At 40.9% G+C, this 17,229-nt stretch overlaps 1 protein-coding gene across 3 annotated transcripts in view; it reads left to right on the forward strand.

Moving 5' to 3' along the window:
* The first annotated feature begins 390 nt into the window (after nt 1–390).
* Nucleotides 391–17,229, forward strand: part of SLC16A14 (solute carrier family 16 member 14) — a 31,665-nt gene continuing 14,826 nt past the window's right edge. Inside the window, exons 1-2 of one of the 3 annotated variants that reach the window (XM_075201635.1) lie at nt 391–701; nt 7,021–7,212. The gene's annotated coding sequence lies outside the window, so the exon portion shown is untranslated. Of the gene's footprint in view, nt 702–7,020; nt 7,213–11,195; nt 11,571–17,229 lie in introns of those variants that run through there. The other 2 variants (XM_075201634.1, XM_075201636.1) reach the window with 2 other exon arrangements.

A 17,229-nucleotide genomic window follows, 5' to 3' on the forward strand; every position in this document is an offset into this window, starting at 1 on the left:
TATAAGTATATATAATATAATAAGTATATATGCTGCTGGCACTATGTGCTCTCCAGCAGTAACACATGTTATAATAACATTAGTGTCAGTGATATAAGTATAAGTGTATATGCTGGCACTATGTGCTCTCCAGCAGTAACACATGTTATAATAGCATTAGTGTCAGTGATATAAGTATATATAATATAATAAGTATATATGCTGCTGGCACTATGTGCTCTCCAGCAGTAACACATGTTATAATAACATTAGTGTCAGTGATATAAGTATAAGTGTATATGCTGGCACTATGTGCTCTCCAGCAGTAACACATGTTATAATAACATTAGTGTCAGTGATATAAGTATATATAATATAATAAGTATATATGCTGCTGGCACTATGTGCTCTCCAGCACACACCATCCTGCCACAAGAGTGTGCTTGTGAGGTGTTTGTAAGGATCCCTCTCTCCCTGTAAACCAGAATTAGCCGGTATGGCTATGAAAGAGTAGAGATTGCAAAGCGGAGCAGTAAGAGAGGAGCCGGGGATGAGGCAGGACGAGAATGACCTGAGGCGGCTTCGTCGGCTCTCCTGCCCCCCGCACGCCGCCATGGACCGAAGCAGATGGAGCAGGGCGGCCGGGGGTGCAGGGACAAGGCTGCTTCCAAGTTGTTTATGGACGAGGATCTGAAACTCCAGCAGGAGAGAGCCGGGAGCAGGTATAGCTGTCTACCCCATTGCCTGCTGCATCTGTATGTCTCAACTTTAATGAGGGTCTGTCATGCAAGGTGATGGGCGAGTGTATGGATGGCTGCAGAGTGTATGGATGGCTGCAGAGTGTATGGATGGCTGCACAGTGATGTGGCTCTGTGTGTGTATTACTAGCATTGCTGACTCACTAACTGTATATGACAATTGTAGGTTTGCACACTAATGATGTATTAATGCTGCCTCATTGTACACTTATGGCTCTTTGTGTATTTTGAAAATAAAAAATGACACCTGTGTTGCATATGGATATCTCTAGTTATATGTATGCATATACCTTACTGTACCTGTTTTTATTATTACACTTTTTAACATTTTAATTGTGTCCTTTGATCTCATGACTACAAGTATGTTTCTATATTCATATACTACCACATGTTTAAATTGTGAGGGTTTTGGCTGCTACTTTTATTTAAACATGCCCTCCTGGATGTACATGCTTGATTGTGTACATGTATTGGTGTGATTATTTATGATACACTTCATTGTGTGTATAATTGTGTCAGTAAGTATGTGTGTGTGTGTAACATATATGTATTAGTATGTAATTGTATCACTAAGCCTATATGAATATTTGTTTCTTGTGGAGTTTGCATTTGTCTTTTTAATATGATATATTGTGGAAAGTGTGATATTATAGATGAAAGTGCCTCTTCGCATTCATCCAATAAGTGAGCAGCAGACTGAGGTTACTATAGGTTGAAATAAGCATTTGTATAGAGATGTCTCTTTGTGTATACCTATAATCGCTGAATTGTTTGATGCTCTGCTTTGTGTGTGTGTTCTATGCTTTTTTTTACTTGCATGACACATGGCAGAGTTCCCTACCTACCATCTCATATTTTTGCATATAGAGATAATGCTATACAAATATGCGTGCTGTAAAACAGGCAGTGGATGTGTGAATGGAGATCTGGCATGAGCGTGTTGTCATCCTCCCACCATACAGAATGATTAGGAAACCTTATTTCCACATACAACAGTTTATTTGATGGCCTCTGCAGCTTTGTTTGGAAACACAATTACACAGCCAGGGGGCTGGGAATCCCTTTTCTCAGTGGATATAAAATGTCTATGACAAGGCAATCATGAGATCAGTTGATAAATAAAATAATGTACAGTACAAGCTTTTATTAATAATCAGAATACCATATACAGATATGTGAGACTATAAAGATTGTACATTATATGTGCAGTCTGTATATCTATTTGTTTGGTTTAATAGGATTAAAAAATGAAGTTAAAATTCAAACAATAAAATCTCAGTGATTTCTACTAGTATAAATCAGTAGTGAAAAAAATAGGAAAAAAGGGCACTTATATAACATGCCCATACTTGGCACAGGGAGATCCCGGGAGAGGTGGGTGTTTAGGGGCGGGGCTTGACATATTGCATCATTGGCTAAGATGACGCGGTATTTGCGTCAATAAGTCTATACCACTTATCTATTGAGGGGGCGAGAACCAGGAGGTTGCCCTGCTCTCCCGGGAGGTCTCCCAGAAATGCAGGAGTCTCCCGGACATTCTGGGAGAGCAGGCAACTATGCGTTAAAGAAAAGCAGCTAATGAATCTCTAGAGACTGAAGTGTCTTTTACATTTCTGTCTCCATTACTGAAGTCATGTTGTCTTACCTGTCAGTCTTTGATTAAATCTTGGTCTCCATGAAAATGGCCACCTCCATAGGCATCAATACATGGACATAGGACACAATTTCTGAACTGTGTCACCATGCCACAGATTGCGAAGCCGACCACGTCTTGTACTGGCTCAGCATCAGGAGAATGCCAGACTCTTCAGGGAGTGAGGGAAATCACCCCTATTTCAGGGAGTCTCCCTGACATTCAGGAAGAGTTGGCAAGTATGAACAAGCCATCAAACAAGATTTAGAAAAAAAAACAGTGTACATTTTATAAAAGAATTATGGCTTATCTGTCAATAACTTGATTGAAGCTAATCTTAAAGAATCCACAACAATCACTTGTAGTAAATTCATGCAATGAAAGGAAATACAGACCGCCCATATGTAAAATCGTAACCACCAGGTTATATTTTCAGACAATAATTGAAACCCTTACATAAGCGCTTATCTGTGTCCACAATGTTACTGACTCCAATGAGGAACTTTTTTTATGTCTGGAGCAGAAAGTGATGGTGTTCCACAAGTCTTACACTGACAAATATAATGCAGACTGTCCAACATTAAAACATTTCAGAACTGTGAGGACAAACACCCTACACGTTTTGTTCTACAGACTTCGTCAGGAGTATAAACCAGTGTTTTTGACCAATGGAAAGGTTGGATTTCATTTAATAAAAAGTTGTGATTGTAACCAAGGTGGTGAAGCAACGTCCACATATGACCCCAAGTTGGGCTGTCAAGTGATCAATTATAATATGTTTGTTAACTACAAAATGGGACTTGTGAGCTGCATACTCTTCTTTCCTAACACATTCACAACTATATGAGCAGATAGGTTTGTAGATAGCCTACAATGTATAATTAAGGGGTCCAAACCATTTGAAGAGACATACAGAGGTTCATGATTTGCTAAAAGACGCTACAACCTCTAGTACACGGAAATACATATACTACTAGACATCGTTGTATGTTATCTCTGTGTAATTTATGGCTTGTGACTTCCTCTTTGCATGATCTCTGCCGTTTGTTGCAGAACTGTCCTTCCCCCTTACAGGTCTCCACAGACATCACACAAAATTTTTAAAATAGCTCATTTATTAACAAGGCATTTAGGTGCAAAATTTGCACCAAACCACAGCAACCAATCAGCAATCAGCTTTTATCTGTAGTGTAAGTTAGACAATGAAAACAAGTGCCTGATTGGTTGCTATGGCTTAGTGCAAATTGATGGAGTTCTTTACAAAGTACAGAATAGGCGCCATGGTTCACCTGGTTTTACAAAGCAGTGGAAAAAACACCATTTCAAGCTGTGCAGCGATATTATTGAAATGAGGTAAACGATTGGAGAGGGGCCTTCCTTGTTGTGCAGAGGGGCTCGCAGCCATTCCCACTCTGCAAAAGGACTTTGTTTTTGCACCAGTCCTATACTTTTAAAGGGATGTATATTACAAATTGCAAAGGCATGTTGGCTTAAAAACACATTTCTAGTGTAAAACAAAGCTTCAAACATTAAAAAGTCTCACATGTAATAAAAACAGTCCCTCGGGGTAAATGTTTCAAGCGAGTCTCTGGCGGGTTTGAAAAGTGGAGAAGTGGAGATGTTGCCTAGAGCAACCAATCAGATTCTAGCTAGCATTTTGTAGAGTGTACTAAATAAATGATAACTAGACCCTGATTGGTTGCTCTAGACAACATCTCCACTTTTCAAACCCGACAGAAACTTGCAGCTTGATACATTTACCCCCGATGTCCCACCACCCTCATAATTAAATCAAGCCAGAAATAACATTACATCTAACATTAATTCATTATCCACATTATTGTTCCCATAATAAATAGGTGTTAATCAGTTTGCCTTATTATAGGCTCACCACTACCTATGATGACTACATATAAAAGACACGGGCATTCAATACATGCTTTACTAGAAAAGACTGAATGTAGTTTTATGGATAATCCTGTTTTATAACATATAAAGTGCTCTGATAAAATAATGATGCAGAGTGAGTACTGCGCTAGTGGCCGCACCAATATACGACTAGGCGGATTGGTGGCATTTTGACACTTATGCCCGTTTGTGCCTGGAGAGGCAGGATGGGGAGGGAAGGGGCATTCTAACGTAGGCTGAGTACAGTAAAGGACTGTTCTCACAAACTGCAAATAGATGCAGGCCAGGACATAGATGTATACACGCCCACCGTATTATTGGGTGGCCAAAGGCAGGTGCAAATAGCGGATGATGAGGATGACTGTTGTGATTGGCTGTTTGCGAATGCTCCTCAGATGATGATAGGTGCTTTCTTTTTGCTCGTGCATATTAATAGTGAATACATTGTTGCAAACAAAACAAATGGTTATAAACATGAGCGTAAGCGTACCTCCCAACAATGATTTATGCAGAATCTGGACAATATAAGCTCCATCCCTGATTCGCCCATATTCTCTCCCAAAAAGCCCAAACCCCTATTCGGGACTGTCCTGTCAAACCGTGACAGTTGGGAAAGTGTATGTGACGTGTGCCTGGTGTAAGAAAAGCATAAATGCTACTGGTGCAGATCTGCACATATATACACTATATGGACAAAAGTATTCAGACGCTTGACCATTACAGGGACTGTAATGTCATTGTATTCAAATACATATACTTTAATATGGAGTTGGTCCCCCTTTTGCAGTGATAACAGCTTCCACTCTTCTTGGAAGGCTTTCTACAAGATGTTGGAGTGTTTCTGTGCACAAAGTTGTAAGCATAGTATTGTCCAAAAGGACTTGGTATGCTGAAGCATTAAGATTGCCCTTTACTGGAGATAAGGGGCCTAGCCCAAACCCTGAAAAACAGCCCCATACCATTATCCCTCCTTCACCAAATTTCACAGTTGGCATAAAGCAGTCAGACAGGTAACATTCTCCCGGGATCTGCCAATCCCAGACTCACCCATCTGACTGCCAAGCAGAGAAGAGTGATTCGTCAACCCACAGAACACATTTCCACTGCTCCACAGTCCAGTGTCAGTGTGTTTTACACCACTCCATCCGACACTTGACATTGGTCTTGGTGATATGAGGCTTGCATGCAGCTGCTCGGCCATGGAGACCCATTCCATTAAGCTCTAGCCACACAGTTTTTGTGCTTACATTAATGCCAGTGGAAGTTTGGAACTCTTCAGCTATGGACTCAGCAGAGTGTTGGCGACTTTTACGCACCATGCGCCTTAGCAGTCGTTGACCCCGCGCTGTGATTTTTCGTGGTCTTCTGCTTCGTGGCTGAGTTGCTGTTGTTCCTAAACGCTATCACTTTCTAATAATACCACTTACAGTTGACCGTGGAATATCGAGCAGGGATGGCATTTTACGAACCGTCTTATTGCAAAGGTGGCATCCTATCACAGTACCACCCTTGAAGTCATTGAGCTCCTCAGGACAACCCATTTTGTATCAGAAATGTTTGCAAATGGAGACTGTATGGCTGGGTGCTTGATTTTATACACATCTGGCAACGGGTCTGAACGAAACACCTCAATTCAATAATTACCAGGTGTGGCCAAATACTTTTGTCTATATAGTATATAGTTACAGCCTTGCATATTCCGTGGCTTTTTTAGTGAGTGCAATTGTGCCTGCAATTTGGGGCGCAATTGTGGCCAAATTTGCTTCAGGCCCTTAAAGGCTAACTTCATCCAAAATATAATTTTTTTTTACTAACCTCCCCTGTCCCCTGGCTAGCAGCATTGTATGGTCTCTTCATGCCATGAAATACCACAGTTTGGGAGAAGTCACCATCGCCAACAATATTGCAGCTACAGTCTCCAATCAACAGCCGACAGAAGATGAGCTGCAAACAGAGCTGTGCTATATTCTAATAGACGCTGGCTGTGCAGCGCTGCGTGTCTGTCAGTGCCTGCCTTATAAAGTAACACAGAGCGGCTTGGACTTGTATTCTCCTGGGTTGGAAATGCTGGAGAAGAAATTATTATATATTTTTTACCAAGTGTCCATGGGAGATATTTGTCCTCCCGAGTTTGGCTTAGGACATATATACTGCCCCAGTCATACACCCCACCTGCCACTCCTGGTTTGGAGAAGCGAGAGCCCTTCAGGTCTTACCCTGCCTCATGGTTGGTAAAGTTTTTATATCCTCTGATAAATTCCTGCAGCCATGCTGAAAGCTCTGGTGCCCTCCATCTGGTGTATAGAGTCCGATATATGTAATAGAGATAGTGAATGAAAAGCGCACCTCTCAACGGTCTGTATATTCTGAGGTAATAAAGGGTTTGGCATAGCAGATATGGGTGTGCTTGGTAAACTGGCATGGATTGACCTGGGTGTGGTTTGGAAGGGGCAGAGACGTGGCCTAATGTATGGAAAGGGGGAAGTGTCAGGACTCTGCACCAGTTCTGTCACAGAGCAGAATATAATGGCACTAACCAATCCTCTTACGACCACTCCTCATACAAGTTTATTGCTCATTTTCCTTTACTGATGAAAGAAATGCAAATGCATTTGACACCACAACCTTCTACAATCAATGTGACATTAGCCTTGCATCATTCTTCTGTGCTGGTGAGGACCCTGACCCTTCCACTATATAACCTCCATCTCCCTGCTCACATCTTACACCTGTCACATGCAGATCACTGCTTCCATCTAGTCACATACCAGATGAACAGGAGATGAGGACTGAATAGAGAAAGGTGCCCAACCCACGGCAAGCGTTTGGCATACATGTGTGCAGGAAAAGAGCCCTCACTTGGCCTTTGATGTCCCACGGTAACTACAGACCTGGAGTTCAGAAGAGGATTAGTAAAGTGTACTATGCTAACAGGTGAACAAACAAATGTAAGAATGTAATGTGTATAGGACACCTTTCCACATCAATGATTTCAATGCAACTTCCATTCACATCCACCAAATTGGAGATACATTGCAACAACAGCCATGCTAGAAGCCAGATACATGATTCTCTAGCCTCTGTACATGGAAGCCTTTCAAATCAGTTTAGACACCTTTGCTGTGTTTTGCTGCCCCCCCCCCCATTGGTGCTTCTGTTGCAGGCTCTTTGCTGTTAGCTGATCCACACTCTGACTGACTTTATCGAGACCTTTATGTCCGTTTCATAAGCTTCAGCAATCTTATGTCATGCGCATGGTTATTCCGTCTTTTTAATTCTAGGAGTTCAGAGATATTTTGCTTTAAATTGAAATACATATCACTTTTGCCTGTAAAGAATGTACCTGGATTTAAATGAAGGTTTTATATGTTATGGGCAACCCAATATCTTCCCCCATATTTCATTCTTCTCTTTCACTGTTTTGGGTCTATAAAAAGGCCAAATAACCCTTTGTTAGTGAACAAAACAGATGTCAGCAAAACTTTTTATAGTTCGTGAGTACCTCTAAGACTGCTAAACAGGCGAACGCTTCCGAAATATGTTTATATATTTAATCTACTTTTTCAATTAGAAGAATAGCAGGATTCTAATACCATTCAACTCTTTACATGCAGCTGACACAATGGAGCATGCAATTTACACAGTGCAAATACATCCATGTGAACATGAGGGTGATTTAAGAAAGATGCTTTTTGAGAAGCAGGAAAATATATATATATATATATATATATATATATAAAGATCTGTCTCTACTCCTGTGGGTGGTGCACAGTGGTTAACAATGTGTCATGGTGGCACAGTGGTTAGCATTGTGTCATGGTGGCACAGTGGTTAGCATTGTGTCATGGTGGCACAATGGTTAGCATTGCTACCTCACAGTGCTGGGGTCATGAGTTTGATTACTACCAGGGCCCTATTTGTGTAGAGTTTGTATGTTCTCCCTCGACTTGTGTGGGTTTTCTCCGGGTACTACACTTTCCTCCCACACTCCAAAAATATAGAGTAAATATAGACTGTAAGCTCCAATGAGGCAGGGAGAGATCGGAATGACTAAATATTCTCTGTACAGAGCTGCATAATATCATTGGCACTATAGAACTAAATAAAAATAATATTAGTAATACTCTCCCAACTAAATATATTATATAGCTTTTCTTCCGTATTCAGATTTGTGGGGGTCAAGTAACCTATAGGGGCCGCTGCCACTAAAGTAATTTTCTGAAGTGTTTGCCCAACCTGCTCATGCACGTTATGTGCAGTTCAGGCAAGCACTGTCTGCTTGCAGTTATTTGTGTGAGCACACTGGTAGTAAGCCTATACCATGAGGAGGGCAGCGGGTGCTACGTTGCAAGGGGGCAAATAATATGTGGGAGTACCTGCTGTGTTGGTTCCCCAGGGCTAGTTCTCCAGTAGCCCTGCCTATAATGCAGCTCCGTATCACATGTCTTGTCCTTTTTGCTCCATTCATTGTGTGCATCAAAATCCATAGTTGCCGACTTTGTCACCCCTTTCCCCCGGGAGGACAGGTCATGTGACAGGGGTAGGAGGGGGCGTGGTGACGTCTTTGCGTCACCATAGCCACGCCCCCACTATAAAATGCCTACATTTACTGCATTGAATAGCGGGGGCGGGGCTTAATGACGAGATTAAGTCCCGCTCCCGATATTAAATGCTCTGAATTTCGGCACTTTTTAGGATCCGGGAGGGTTGCCTACTCTTACGAGAGTCTGGGAGGACTCCCCCGAAATTCGGGAGCCTTCCTGGAATTCCAGGAGCGTAGGCAAGTATGTAAATCAATGTCAATAAAATAACTAAATGTAAAGATATCACACTTGAAAAAAGGCAGTGCTGATGTTCCCTGTTTGTTATGAACTATGTAATACATAGCTGAAAAGGAACAGTGTTCTAGGAGAAAACATAAGTGTAATCTCAAGTTCATTGGGTGTTCCCGATGTGATAGAAGACATTTACTTTTGCTGGATATACATATTTCATCAATCACAGTGCAAACATCTGCAGAACATTGTGCAAGGCTATGCTCAGATGGACCATGAACGTTTGGGCATACTTACCTACTTTCTTCAGCTCCCTTCCGGGAGCCAGCCAGTGGAGGGGGGCGTGAGGGGGCGGGGCGGCCAAAATCGCGTCATTTCGGCCCCGCCCCCTGTGACGTCATGACGCAAATCGCGTCATTTGACAGCGGGGGGCGGGGCTAAACGCCGCGATTCATCGGGAATCGCGGCGTTTGGGATCTAATTCTGCCCACTTCACTAGGAAGTGGGCACTTCCTAGTGAAGTGGGCAGAATTCGGGAGATTGCCACACTCGCCCGGGAGTCCGGGAGACTCTCGCAAAATGCGGGAGTCTCCCGGACATTCCGGGAGAGTTGGCAAGTATGCGTTTGGGATGTGGGCTCCTACTTAAGCTCTGTGCTCTCCACAGCCACATGTTGTTGTTACAGGGTTTCACTGCTTACTGTGTGATCAGAGTTCCATGTAGTAAGAAACTGTGTGAAAGGTCAGCTTTGTTTTTCAGCATTGTGCTATAAAAATTAATAACTGATCCTGAGGGGGAAGATTGCTAGCAGGAGTGAATCATTTATTGTGTGTGTTCCTGGAAGAGACCTCATATTCAGGGTCTAGGGGGTAAATTTATCAAGCTGCGTGGTTTGAAAAAGTGCAGATGTTGCCTATAGCAACCAACCAGATTCTAGTTATCATTTTATTTAGTACAGTCTACAAAATGACAGCTAGAATTGAATTGGTTGCTATAGGCAACATCTTCACTTTTACAAACCCGCAGCTTGATAAATTTACCCCCAGAGCTCATTGTGAGTTGTAAAATCTGCTAATTTGTCCTGTGCATGCCCCCAAAAAAGTGTCCATGTGCCGATTTGGTTCTTGCGTCTCCTTACGCTTGGAGACGGGGAACAGTAGCGGAGAAAGGGTGTGCAAACAGTACAGTAAGGAAGCGTTCACTTAATTGTAAGCTAAGGCAGACTCACACGGAGACACAAATACCCCTTTCACAAACCATTATTAGCGGGTGTCTGAAGGCTACTGAAAGTATATGCAGATGATGATGCCTGTTGTGTTTTTCTCTAATTATCTTCTCTTTGTCATATGTAATAATTAGGTGGTTAGGATTTGTGTGTCAATTCAAATAGTTTTGACATTATCACCCAATATATCACGCATTGCATTAATAAAAGTTACTGTGCAATGATAAGATTTCATTGCAAAATTAAGAATTTCAGAGTAATTTAAGGCATTTTGGGATAATGTAAACTATTGCAAAGCAATGAAATGGAATAATTGAGTTATGGGGCGGAGCTGGCTTTATGGGAGGAGTTAAGATAATCTGGTTCCTATACATTATCATCATCATCATTTGTTTATATAGTGCCACTAATTCCGCAGCTCTGTACAGAGAACATCAGTCCCTGCCCCATTGGAGCTTACAGTCTAAATTCCCTAACACATACACAGACAAAGACTAGGGTCAATTTGTTAGCAGCAAATTAACCTACCAGTATGTTTTTGGCATGTGGGAGGAAACCGGAGCACTCGGAGGGAACCCACGCAAACATGGGGAGAACATACAAACTCCACGACCTCACTGCTGTGAGGCAGAAGTGCTAACCACTAAGCCAGCATGCTGCCCATAGCATATCATTATGGTTTTATTAGTTGGTATCTGTGAAAAGTATAGAGTTTATTATGGTTTTATTAGTTGGTATCTGTAAAAATTACAGAGTTCGTATTCGGTGACATTATGTTTATAAGATGCTAATTACTTCATGGTAATTACTTTACAAAAGCTATAGGTTTTGCCATTGGAATACAAGGTTCCAGAAAGTAGTTTATCACAAGAGATAAGAGTTAAGAGACTGTAAATAGTTGTTACAGACATATAACAGTTTAGAAAACCATTATAAATACCTTGTCTCTCATATGGAGAGTGCAGGTCACATTTTAACATGAACCATTTTCCCTTTGTCCATAAGAGATAGAAGATTAAAAAAAAACTACATTAAAGACAAGCACAGTGAACTTTGCATCTTGCTGACGTGGTTTTGTCAGTGTTAATACCCACAAAGCAGCATTGCTCCTTCAGGCTAATTATACAACATGTAAATTCCAATATAACGCACAATATGAACCAGTGTCTGTGCCCACCCCAATTCTGGGAGGATACTGAAATCCTTCTACATAAGTTGTTCACTTTGAAAAGCCATTAGTTGTAAGATGATCAACCCAGTCATTAGGATCCATCGCTATAACACTGACTCAGGTATGAAGACACAATATTTATTGTATATGTGTATAGATGTGTGTGCGTGTGTGTGTGTGTGTGTGTGTGTGTGTGTGTGTGTGTGTGTGTGTGTGTTCAGATATGTCTGGAGATGCTGTGTTAATTTTGGAATTTTGGATTGGGTTTGTCTTCCCAGTCCAGTCCATTTATCCATCTTTTCCCCTTGTCCCATTAGTTTCCTTACCAGTTTCCCTCCTCTTATGTTTGTTTTTGCATAACTAAAACCCTTTTACAAACATTCTTTTTGTTTTTGTATTCCTTTTTGTCTATCTTTTTGTTCTATGTTGAAGTCTGCAAAAATATATATATTTTGTGTACACTGCTCTATTACAGTACTGCTATCAATGCCTTCGCCTCAGTACGTTTGCCCTTTATAATTGGATAGTAATGAAGATGTAAGTGTATATTTCTGTAGCGATGAATACATGTCTGTATATATATATATATATATATATGTATATATGTATGTATGTATGTATGTCTGTATGTATGTCTGTCTGTCTGTCTGTATGTCTGTCTGTCTGTCTGTATGTATGTATATATGTATGTCTGTCTGTATGTATGTATGTCTCTATGTATGTCTCTATGTATGTATGTATGTATGTATGTATGTATGTATGTATGCCTGTATGTATGTATGTATGTCTGTCTGTATGTCTCTATGTATGTATGTATGTATGTATGTATGTATGTATGTATGTATGTATGCCTGTAGAGATATATGTATGGATCTACAAGAATGTCAAGCAAGCAGTAACTAATAGGTGACAGATTGCAGCCCCTCATGAACTTTAATCTGTGCTCTTTGTGTCTCAGCATTTTATTCATGGTATTCTCTTACACACATACACAACTCTATAGGTAATGATTTGTTTCCTCTTTTATGTCATCTCATTCTAATGAGTTAAATGCCATCTACCTCTGATTCCCATGGACAGTGGTGGTCCTGACCAGTAGTTAGGTCATATTGAGGTAAATATATTCATAGGTACACAACAGACAATCTGTTTTTCCAGTGTACAAATAGTTTATGTTGGTATATATGTTCTTTACAGGTATACATTACCTGACTGGGTACAAAAGCACCCCATGCTATTCTGCACTGGTTTTTAACAAGTAATACAATTATAATCATAGCAACATCATTTTACATTTTTCCACAAGGTACTATGGAAATAATAATAATTAAATAATAATAATTTAAAAAAACATGTTTGTGGATTATTCACCCTAAAACATATCCATTGTTCCCTATTTAAGCTCTTGCTCTAGAGTATTGCTTGTAAATGAAATTGCCCAGAAGCAGTGTCCCTGTAAATTGTATTCACATGATGATAACAATGTAATAACTTGCTGCTTCTTTCGTATGGGAGATTCGCACACATGTATGTTTGTGAGATCCATACAGTCTGTAATAGTACAAAAGTCATCACACACATCTCATGTCTATTCATGGTCCACATGTATTTGTCCTCTGATCATCTGATGCTGCCTCACATTGAACTGCATCCTAATAAAGAAGACAAAGCTTCTTGAATAATTCAGCAATTCATCTCCCAACAGTGACCATACACAAATCATAGCATGTAAATTAGAGAGGACCAAGCTGCAGCAACATCTAGCACATATTGAGTTGCGTGGCAGAACAGGTAATTTCTGGAAAGAAAGAAGTTCCGGTGATACAATCTTCATGCTCCACTTCTTCGCCATTCTGTGCTGTAAATCCTCATTTCTCTGAATTTATAGTCTATACATAGAGCTGGTACGATGACAGCTAATTAATTCTGTTGTGTGTTTGGGGTAGGACTGGTAACAGGGCGAATTTCCACCTGCAAAACAAGCAAAATGTTGGGGAACCGTTTTAAACAATGTGCTCACCTCTATCTTCATGTTGCAGCAATCCAACATTACAGGTAATCATGCTGGTAATTCTGGTATACATGTAACAACTATGCGACAGCCATTATAATGGAACTATGACATAACTGAATATAAAGTTCTAGGAAAATTAATTTAGTAAGGATGGCTTTAGCACTAGTGGAAGATCTCTTTGTTGGCGTTATTCATTTTCAGTAGCTAAAGCAGGGGTGTCCAACCTTTTAGCTTCCCTGGGCCACATTGGAAGACGACGAGTTGGTTTGGGCCGCACATAAGATACACTAACAATAACGATAGCTGATCATCCAAAAAACCATAGAAAACATAGTTAACATATATATATATGAGAAAAAAAGTGAGATATATATATATATATATATATATATATATATATATATCACTTTTTTTTCAAATCCCCCCTATACTTACCTTTCAATCGCCCTGTTCAAAAAATCCTCTCTAGTTATTATACTATAATCACTTTTTGTATTGTTTCGATGCAATATCAATAAAGTGCATTTAAGCCAGGCATTGTATATCAGGGAGCCCTGACCAGGCCTGCGGTACCTGACATAAACATCACTGTGACCCCAAATTGTGACCTGTTTTGCTAATTACATCACTATGTTAGTTAAGGGATAACAACTTATAATGGGCCAAAGAGAATAATATATAATGCCCCATTAGTATTACAAGTAGAAGTATGTAGCAGGGAGATAAGGTCCATGATGCTCCAGGACCAGGTGACTTTTATTCACTGGTCAGCGTCCCTTGAAATAATAAAAAAAAATCCCCCTTAACTTACCTTTTAATCGGCTTGTTCTCCTGTCCTCTTTTCTTCTTTTCTCCAATTCTGTGCTGCTGATTGTTCTTCTCGCACGGGTGACTCCTCTGTGCTGCGCTCCGCTATGGATGTTGGACGTGATGACATCACGCTCAACATTCACTGCGAGCACCGCACGGAGGAGGAGACAAGGGAGGGAGCCGGAGTACCAGCTGACGTGACCGCGTGACCGCAAGGTAAGTATTTTATTTTCTTTTTTTTGCAGGATTTTTTTTTTCCATTAACAGTGCTGCCCCTTGCCACAACCAAAACTCCTTCTGGGCCACATTTACAGGCGTGCTGGGCCGCATGCGGCCCGCGGGCCACGGGTTGGACAACCCTGAGCTAAAGGAACCACAGAAGCAGTGTGTGTGTCCAGAACAAACGTAAAGAGGATGAAGTCTATCTGCTGCTGTAGTCAATCTTGGCAACCTCCCTAGTCCCATTATCAGCCTTTGGTTTTCATAAAGATATTGCGGCTCATTTATGAACTGTAAACGTTTAAGGCCGCACTGCAAATGCTCTTTTCTGATTTCACGTGACTACTTTTTTCAGGGAAGCGCATGGAATTGTGGTCTAAGATAGTGGTGTCTGCAGGGATGCAAAAGTGTCCACCAGCCAATGGGAGGGTTCAGGTGCTTTCCTTGCTAAGTGCAGAGGGGTTCAGGATTATTTATATGATATAAAGGGGTGAGGAGGCTGCACTGACTGATGTTTCCTGCTTTGTGTGAAGGTGCACAGCCTTATTCTCCCTGCAGAAGGACTTGGAGATTCTGAGGCTCCAGAGATCATTACTATACTTTTAATGGATGCACTTTGAACCTTCCCATTGCACTTCTGTAGGAAACTTCAAGCAATGTAATAAAAAGTTTTAACATACAAAAGTACTTCATACAATCAAAACAATTAAGTTCCAGGACAATGTATGTTCTCTCATTCTCACAGTGTAGGGATGGAACATCCAGGATACCGGGGAAATACCCGGTGGGCTCCACTGCTTGTGGACTGACCATCTGGCCAGTGCATTGATTTGCCATCCAGACCCCTTATTGCTGCAGGAGCCACCAACAGCCCATTATAGTACTGTAGTGCAGAGAATATGTATACTATATACTGTAGAGAAATGGCAGCAATTATTGCAGGAGTGCATCTGTGAGCCTAGGCTGTGACATCAGGATATAGTGAGGGTGCTGCATTGGCTACCTAGGTAGTAGTGCAGAGAGCAGCAGCAGGGTAAGGTAGGTGCATATATATGTGTGTCACTAACTTTGCATTTGTTGCCAGTTATAGCCGGTTTCTTGCATGTCTGAGACCTGTCTGTTTAGACATAGGGATAAATTTATCAAGCTAGGGGTATGAACCAATCAGATTCTGGTTATCAATTATTTAGTACATTCTACAAAATGACAGCTAGAATCTGATTGGTTGCTATAGGCAACCTCCACTTTTTTGAAACCCTTGATAAATTTACCCTATAGACTGGATGTGAGTTGGGCATGGGGACAGTATAATATAATATTTGATGTGAGGGAATATGGCTGGCCATTGTGGAGGAGGAGAACTGTATAAATAGACAGACATACTGTATGGCTGGACACAATATGCTTGGGAATATATGAATTAACTTGGGCACTTCGGTATCTGCATAAACTATATGGGCTTTACTAAATATTAACACGTGGGTATAAATATTACTACTAGCACTTAATCTTCCATAGATTGTAAGCTTGTGAGCAGGGTTATCTTACCTCTCTGTCTGTATGTATTACCCAGTATTGTCTTATTAATGTTTGTTCCCAATTGTAAAGCGCTACAGAATTTTCTGGCGCTACATAAATAAATGTTGATGAATGTTGATGATGATAAGCACAATGATAAGTGCTGTATGTAGTACAATAGAAAAGAATTTTAGTTGTTTAACTATTTGGTGCACAAGGATGTAACTAAACACACGGACGCACTGAGCCTGACTCAAGTCCTGTTTGCGTGGCGTATCTTGTGTGAAACAGCTCTGCACATGTTTAGAAATAGAGCTTACGCCAATGAACGCAATTGCATGCAATTTATGTCTGAACGCAAATGAGACTGATGACTTCAGAGACAGAATAGTGGTGGAAAGAGATGGATGAACGTAGGTAGTATACAGTGATGGCGTGCTGAGGACGTGCCAATGCTGATGCAGCTGATTCAGGTCACGAGTCTCTCGTAAGTGCGTCTGGTTACAACCTTGTCACTTTCACCAGCTATAGGGCTGGTGTAAGTGCCGACCGACGGTGATGACTGACACGGCATAGTCTTTGTATGAAAAACTACACGTATGTATGCGCTAGCTAGCACAGAACATGTGTATGCATGTAAGATTGACTATATAAATGCTTCTTCATTTATGTATTTACTGTAAAAAAAAATATATATTTTTAAATCCATATTTTCATTAGTGGTTATAGTACTGTTAAGAATTGGTCATTTACTTTTTTGTTGTTATTTGTTCTGATGTTACCTTTTAGCGAGCAGACGCTTGTGCATGTACTGCAGTCTGTTGTCTGTATCTACATATGGCAGAGCCTGCTTACACCCATCTTGAGATACTTATTCACGTTTTGAGTATACTTTTGTGCTTTTTTTCTTTTCCAAACATAAATCAAGCCCATAGTGTCTCTGCTCACCAGGATATCCAGTTCCGTCCTGGCATTATCTGGATGGAATTCTGCCAGTTCCTATGTAATGATCAAGCTCCGTAACTGGAACTTCCCGGCAGTTACATCGCTCCAGCACAGCGTTAAATATAGAACACTGTATAGCAGGCGAATGGCCTCTTCCCCTTTTCCTGCCACTCCCAAAACTTCCCTCACGGTTGTTACCAGGCCACAGATTAGTGATTATATATTTGCACCCCTTGATACATCTCTGCTTTAGGTCTCGATCTACAATGCCTTA

Source organism: Mixophyes fleayi, chromosome 3 (assembly GCF_038048845.1).
Source record: "Mixophyes fleayi isolate aMixFle1 chromosome 3, aMixFle1.hap1, whole genome shotgun sequence".
Taxonomy (NCBI): Eukaryota; Metazoa; Chordata; class Amphibia; order Anura; family Limnodynastidae; genus Mixophyes; species Mixophyes fleayi.